The sequence below is a fragment of the Cryptotermes secundus genome, unplaced genomic scaffold (genome assembly GCF_002891405.2).
Source record: "Cryptotermes secundus unplaced genomic scaffold, Csec_1.0 scaffold407, whole genome shotgun sequence".
Taxonomy (NCBI): domain Eukaryota; kingdom Metazoa; phylum Arthropoda; class Insecta; order Blattodea; family Kalotermitidae; genus Cryptotermes; species Cryptotermes secundus.
The window spans coordinates 1,193,377-1,201,985 of NW_019741981.1; positions in this window are offsets into that span (position 1 = coordinate 1,193,377).

The window sequence follows — 8,609 nt, forward strand, 5'->3', positions numbered from 1 at the left end:
TACCGACCGAGCGACCGCCGCTTGTCGGCGAAGTTAGTGCCAACTTTAGCTGATAGAGGATGTTGCGTAGTCAGTGTAATGGATCCCCACGGCCGTTAATCTCGTTTTTCTAGACCGGAGCCGCTATTTACTTGAAATAGCTCCTCAGTTATCCTCACGAGGCTGAGTGGACCCCGTTCCAGACCCACTAATTCTCAGAAAATCTGGTAGCCCCGGGAATCGAACCCGAGACCTCTGGATCTGTAGCCAGGAACTCTGACCACTAGACCACAGGGGCGATCCATGACAGTCAACTTCAATCAGAAACAAAGTTACTGCCTTCTGAGATGTGATCCCGTTGTAGCCTGAGAGAAGTGAAGTAGACATATCCCGACTGCATCAGAATTGTTCATACCATTTCTTGCGACAACCAATCGCCCGGTCACCCCTTGCAACAGGTAGAAAGGACTCAGAGGTAGTAAAGGTAGTATACCTGAGGAACGAATTACCAAAATAAAAGTCAAGTTAGACGGGGAAACTAAATCACGATACAACCATAATCCCTAACATATAAATCCAATCCACAGAGATGGAGACATAAAGTATGTAACATTTGGCTTAACCGAATACCAATAATCCCTCTAGATGGAGTTGATCTCACTTGGGCAACAGGAGACATACTTTGTGTAATTACTTATTTTTGGTTTATTCAGCGACGCTAAGCTATAGAAAGCGCCGATAAATAAATCAAAAATACACAAGAGATTAAATAAATACAAACTGTATTAGGATGGGGTAGTATGACCTGGATTGATCTGGCTCAGGATAGGCACCAGTGGAGGGCTCCTGTGAATACCGTAATGAACCTTCTGGTTCCATAAAATGTTGGTAATTTCTTGAGAAGCTGAGCGACTGTCGGCTTCTCAAGGACTCAGACCCATAGAGTTGGCTATTAGAAAGCCCAGAATATCTTCGTCCCCACTGATTATAATCAAGTGTCCCGTTCTGTACCCTGGTTACCCCAATTTTGTATACATATCCTAGACACTTTTTTCTGTACTCTTCACTTTCAGAGACAAACAGATGAGGTATTCCTGCGCTTAATAAAGCAGGATGCCACGAATATGTATCGAGGACTGAAATTCGGCACTAGGTGGAGGTGAGTGGTCAGATTCATGACCCAGAAGCTCTATCCCCGAGGAAAGAACCCACGGGACTCACTGGACCCAAGGCTTAAGTACCAGAGCCAGTCTGGATGCTGTCCCATGTCGGTAATAAGCTGTCTGGCCAGTAGTCAAGTCACTATACCGACCAAACTATCGCAGCCCTCTTTCGCATGTTCTCCAAAACAGACCGCATGTATCTCTTTTCCAAGGTACTAACTTATAATTTCTGGGATGGGCCGAAAACTACAGAATACAAATTCTTCAGTAACGACAACTTCATTACACAGCTTCTAGAGATCAGCAAGCAAATATGCAACATTCATTCAAGTAGCTCTTCCTATACTGAATATGACTAATCTGGCACATATGTTTTCACGCTATATTCATTTCAGTTTTGACTAATATCCATTGATATCGGATATATTTTCGCGCTGGGCTTATTCCTAGTACCAAAAAAGAAAAAACTCCGACCGAGCGACCTCCGCTTATCTACGAAGTCAGTGCCAAAGTAAAATAAAACTATGCAGTGAACCCCACAAATTCGGTTACTTCCAAGATCTTCAAACACATCACAAAGACAGCTGGTGGACTCACGTGAGAATTTCGATGGCCGCATGCGCACAAGGTGAATACTCGTTCACAACGGCAGGGATGAGAAAAATAGGACCAACGGGTCGCAAACGACACGCAAAGAAATACGTTAGGTTCAAGGTTATGTTAACGTATTATTAACGAACTGGTCCTTAATAATTTTTACGCCCTTATATAAGCCATTAATGTAGGCCCTGTGAAAAGGGAAGCGTAACGGCGGTCCGACACGCAGTTCCCGGTTTAAAAAATCGTGACGTGAACCCTTTCTCGTTTTTACTTAATGACAACCTCACATTTCTGAATGTGGAACTGAACGACAAACAAGTCGGGAAATGTACATACCTATCTACTTCAAGAGGCTGACGCTTCCAGGTCAGACACAGAAAAATAACTGAACTACACAAACTTTATGTTTCACAGTATTGTAGTGCTAGGGCGGCGTTCCGGCATTCAAACAGGGGCGCCAGGAAGCCGCCCTGGACCGCCTCGGCGCGACTACAGCCTTGCCTACTTACTACAAAGAACGTACTGAAGTCCCATTAAACAAAACAAGCAAATTTATCTCTGTCCTCAATTAACTAAGCACACCGCCATGAATATGTATGGGGGAATGAATGTATAACATCATTCGCGACCTCGGCACTTGACGGAGGTGAATCGTCGGCTTCACGCCCCGGCCGCTTTACCGCCGAACAAAGAGCAATACTTGTTGGATAGGAGGTTGTGTAGGTCCGATAGGTAGACTGGACGCTGGGGAGTAAAAGATATCTCTTGCCCCCTGCCGGCCGTAGCGTAGTGCTTAATTAATTAAGCATACATACTACTTTTTTTCCTTGGCACTACAGCCCCAGTGGGCCTAGGCCTACCTCCATGAACTCCACTTCGGTTTTCTAGATCTTACACAAACGGTAGGACTCCTTGGGCGAGTGATCAGCTCGTCGCAAGGCCTCTACCTGTACACAAACACAGAAAAACGCACACAAACATCCATGCTCTGAGTGGGATTCGAACCCACGATCCCGGCTTCCGAGCGAGCGAGGACAATGCATGCCTTAGACCGCTCGGCTACCGTGACCGGCATACATACTACTTTACCTTACCTTTTTTACCCAGGCCGCGCCATAGTTCAAGCGGTTACTCGCTGGCTTCCCACCGCGGCGGTCTGGGTTGAAACCCGGGGCTGATCAAGTAGGATTTGTGGTGGACAAAGTGGCGCTGAGGGAGGTTTTCTCCGAGTACTTCGGTTTCCCCTGTCAATATTCATTCCACCAAATTCTCCATCATCATAATCACCCCGAGGCAGGTACAATAGGCCAATCAGTGACCGCCGCGCCGAGTGAACCCACTTGCACTCCACCCCCCACCCCCTCTATGCGAATTTAAAAAATACGTTTTTTTGCCTATTTTAGGAATCAGAATAAGCTCCATTACATAAACACAAACACATAACTTGTGCCAAGTCCTTCAGACTTTCATCATCTAAAGTCGATACGACATAGCCTCTGCAACTGACACACAAATGAAGGAATAGCTGAACGTTTCCTGATGGATTACTGTCAGTTTCAACATAAGCAACAGCACCAAGCACGTAAATATTAACTACTTTCTTTTGTTCGTGAAATCCGCCTGCGGGAAACACCGGGAAATCCAACATGCTATGCTCGACCAACGGGTTGTAACTTTACATGAGCCCGAACTTGTGTTCGAGATCAACACAGTTTCCACCACAGTGCTGTACAAGCAGTGCATTTTGTTGAGTTGAATGCAGCCGCCCTAACAAACAAGGTAGACACTTTACTCCCTTTGTCCCCGTGACCTGGTCCATTGGGGTACCGCTGCTTCATCCGTAACCCACACCATAAGCTGATAACCCACTGACGCGACTAGTCGAGAGCCTAAACTGCAGTTGAATAATTGGCCGCGAGCGACTCGGCAGCCGCGTCGCGTTAGTAGGTTATGCACCATATACAACTAATATACGTATACAACTAGCGGACGCGCGCGACAAAGAGCGGCTAGCCGCTCGCGACTAGTAGCGTCAGTGGGTTTATGTCGACATTCCTTATAGCGTGCGTGGAAAGATGTACTACATTTCGGAGTACACAAAGTTTTGAAATACTGTACATTATTTTCCTTTCCTTTTACCAGGGAGCCAGGCTAGCGACTGGCTACGGGCTGGACGACCGGGGAAGGGTCGGAGTTCGAGTCCCGATAGGGTCAAGAATTATCTCTTCTCCACCCCGTCCAGACAGGCTCTGGAGTCCACCTTACCTCCTATACAATGGGTACTGGGAGCTCTTTCCCGGGGGTAAAGCGGCCGGGCCGTGAAGATGACCGCTCACATCCAACTAGTGCCGAGGTCAAGAAAATGGGGATCTATACATCCACTTCCCCATACGCCTTCATGGTGTAGTTCTTAGTAAGCAAGGGACAACTTTACCTTACCTTACAGTAACAAACCAACTATAATAGTTGTTCAGCTACTCAAGAAATTCCCAGTATTTTATGTAACCTCAAAGTTCATTCACATGTTCACATGAGCCCGCCACTGGTACCTATCCCGAGCCAATCCTCCTCCCATCCTATTTCGTTCGGCTCCACTTTAATATTACTCCCCCATCTCAATCTGCATCTTTTTAGGATGCACCCTTCTCTCCAATGCGTGCTATATGCTCTGGCTATCACCTCCTTGATCTGATCATTCTAATAACATTTTGTGAGAGTACAAATTATGAAATTCGTCGTTATGCATTTCTCATTAGTATCCTGGTACTTCATCTTTTTCATGTCCAAGTGTTCTCATCAGCATCCTGTTTCATTCCCTGGGTTACCTCTGTCGGTACAGCGACGGACGACGGGCTGGACGTCCAGGGATCGATCTGTATCAGGGGCAAGAAATGTTTCTCTAGTCTACAGCGTCCAGACCCGTTCTGGGGCCCACCGAGTCTCCTAACCAGTGGTAGGCTGCTGTCGCTTGGAGCTGACATTCACCTACATCTAGTGTCGAGGTAAAGTAAGGTGGAGCCATACCTCCACTTCCCCATACTCGTACGTCTTAATGGTGCAGTTCTTAATGAATTACGCACAGGGACAAATTTACCTTACTTATCACTGCTCTTTGTTATTTGTAAACAACTTTCTCCCTTTAAGGAAATACGATTGGCTTATGACATAACTACGCTGACTGTGTGTCTGTCTGTCTGTCTGTATGTCTGTCTGCCTGCAGTCCTTTAAACTTCTGAAGCAATTCACCTATTTTAATTCGAAACACGGTATGGAAGTTACGCAAATGGAACACCTCCCAATCTCCTGTAATTATGTTGGATCTGAGCTTCTCACGGCCGTAACGTTGAGGAGTTCTGTCTTCTGAAACATAACGCCGTGTAGTCCGGTGAAAGTAGACAGACGTTCCGGAGAAACATTCGAAACTACACGACGTTATATCCCCGATGAAACTCTTCTCATAAATTTCGCATTATACAAGTGACAACAATACAGCGGACGCTTGAACTTCGATAGCACAGCGACACTACCAACAAATAACTCCGTAGCTTTAGTCCGCAAGCGAACTATACCGGCCAACCGCCGCTTGTCGGCGAACTTAGTGCCAACTTTAGCGGACAGAGGGTGTTGCGTGGTCAGCGCAACGAATCCGTTAATCTCGGTTTTCTAGACCGGAGCCGCCATTTCCTTGAAACGTCTCCTCAATTATCCTCAAGAGGCTGAGTGGACCCAGTTCCAGACCCACCACTTCTCAGAAAGAAATCTGGCAGCGCCGGGAATCGAACCCGGGACCACTGTATCTGTACCCAGGAACTCTGACCATTAGATCACAGTGTATGGATATGACTATTGACGGCCGCGCCATAGCTCAAGCGGTTAGTCGCTGGCTTCCCACCGCGGCGGCCCGGGTTCGATCCCGGGTCTGGTCAGGTGGGATTTGTGGTGGACAAAGTGGCGCTGGGGCAGGTTTTCTCCGAGTACTTCGGTTTCCCCTGCCATTCTTCATTCCACCAATTGCTCCACAATAACCCCCACCTATCATCTGGGGCTGGTACAATAGGCCAGAAGTGGCAACAGTACAAGGGACTTGGTCCCACCCCACTAGCAATGGATGTGACTATAGATTGGTGACCAGATTTATTGTACACTTCGATATAACGCGTGACTACACTAGTGTCCGCAGTCACGTCTTCTCTGCCGTCGCTTGCTAGAGGCTTCTAATAGTAATAGCTTAGGATGGCTGACCCGCAGCAGTTCTCTAACGACCAAGAGGTCGGAGTTCGAGTACCGGTAGGGTCGAGAATTTTCTTTTCTCCACACCGTGCAGACCAGCTCTGGGGCCCACCCAACCTCCTATATAATGGGTACTGGGTGCTATTTCTCCGGGGGTAAAGAGGCCGGGGCGTGAAGCTGACCACGCAACACCAGCTAGTGCCGAGGTCAAGAAAATGTGGATCTATACATCCATGGTGTTATGACCCAGAAGCCCATACTTTTCCAACAAACAAATTTTCGGAAACGCCCACTTACAAGATGGAGAAGCTAGCGGGATATTATGAAGGGCCACTAAGGAATCGTTGCTAGTGAATTCGATCTCCGCGCATGCGTTCTCTTCAGACATTTCGTGGAAAGTTTTCATAATCTTGCACTTGCACACTATCCGAAAAGAATACGTAGGGCATCTATGAGTCAAGTGACATTAAACAAACAAAGCTCGATGACGCAACAGGAGCGTCGTGATCACCAAAGCCATGCAGTGCACCGGAGGACGCGCGCGAAATAACGTAAATAAGCAAAACTGTACGTCTCACGCACATATGTAAACTATAACTAACTAACAGCCAGGATGGCGTGGGAGTCAAAAAGACTGCCACATGTTTTGTGGCGTCACCACATTTCGTCAACTCTATTTCTTTTGCGGAACTTTTGATAATTCGTCCAATCTGCAGCTTCCGATAATTTTAGATCTACACGGTTTCTAATTTCATAAACATTCTAAACTCAAAATTCGTCCTTCATTAAGTTGTGCTTGTATATTTGTAGCTTGTTACACGACTCAGACTGAATAGCGTCGAATGGTGAATTTGTAAGCTGTGCATGAAGATGGTAGTGACCCAATTTAACGTACATTTCCCCGGATGGACTGCAAAAAGAAACCCACGAAAACCTCGGTCAGTACTGTCAGTGGCCCGGCTGAGATTCAGATAAGGTACTTCTGAAACCCAAGTCAGACACGTGACACTTGAAACACCTTGCTCGATACTTCGAACAGCAGCTCAGTGAACGATGAGCCGGAAGGGTTGTGAAAGGAAACGGTCGCGGCCTAATTTGAGGTACAACCCCAAATTCTGCTTGATAGGACTGCGAAAACCAAGAAAATTATCAGCCAAGATGGCCGGTTTCCGGACCGACATTTGAACCTCGAACCTTCCGAATAAGAAACTGGAGTGCTTCCCACTTTATGGCCAAGATCGATCCAAGTTAAGGTCAAAAGTTTCTCCTGTAGACAAGACGTACGGGGGGTGGATATACAGCCCCATGCCTTCTTACCCTCGGCACCAGATGAAGGTGAGTGGTCAGCTTCACTCCCCGGCCGATTTACCCCCGGGGAAAGCGCCCGCACTAACCATTGGGTAGGAGGATGGGTGCTCCCCAGCACCGGTCTCGACGACGTTGAGAACAGAAAAATCTTGTCCCTACCAGGACTCAAACTCCGACCCATCGGCCGTCCAGCCGACTGCGCTATCCCGGTTCCGTTCGGTCGAACTTATAAAACGTGAATTAGATATGTGAGTCCCTGTTACACAGACTAGAAGTCTAGACGTTTTCATTTCTGCGCCGGCACTAGAACATCTAGTGTTACTTGCAGTTTCCGGTCAAAGACAAGGGTGTGAACGGAAGTTCATAATAATGCAAAGATGCAAACACAGCCCGAGCCTTAGAGATACTTTTGCTTATCTATGATAGCAGCTGGGAGTACAGACCCGCAAGCGACGCTGTTCAAATAGGCCTATAATTAGAAACAGAGCCCTTCATAATTTTATTTCTCATGTAGGGACTAGTACTGCAATCCAAAGAAATACAATGACAAGTAACTGGACTGAGATGTTGCATTTACATACGTTATTTACACAGACTGAACAAAATGAACACAAAGGCCTATCGCGTTTGTCCGTCCGTCTCTGAAACTGCTGTACAGATGTCGATCAAACTGGTACTAGGGGAGTGCACTGATTCTTCGTGAATGAACCTAATTTCGATTCCTATGGGGCCAAAATATTCTCTGCGACACGTGAAGCTGACATCCGACTTCATCGACTGTCTCAAAAGTACTGGCACGAACTATAGATCTGATTAGTCATGTCTCTTAAAATTCTATAATTTCCATCTGAAGCAAGCTTTCCATACTGGGAGTAATGAACAGGGGAACAAAAAGTTTCTGACTTTGCAGTACGATAAACTGCAGCACCATCCAGTGCAACACTAAGTTGTGTCTGTAATACCCGGCTTGTATTTGAAACAAAGGAATATTAAGGCTAATGAGATGCGCAAAAGCGCAAAGGTCGCATCTGGAGAATGCTGGTACACCTTTACACATTAGTGTCTATGTGTCACGCGAATATGGCGAGGTTTGATACCACTGGTAAAACATTAATTTACTTCACCGCTGCACCAATTACTCAGCTCGTTTCCTCTGCACCAGAATGCTCCGTGCCTCTTTATCCATAATTTAACATTGGTTCTACATAACATCAGGCGAGAAGATTAGGAGGTGCTTTCAAGTTGATTGTTTGAACTGAAGTTTTCTTTAATGGGAAAGGACATTATAAATGTAAATGTCTTTTAGACAAGAATTGCAGTCTCCTTGAA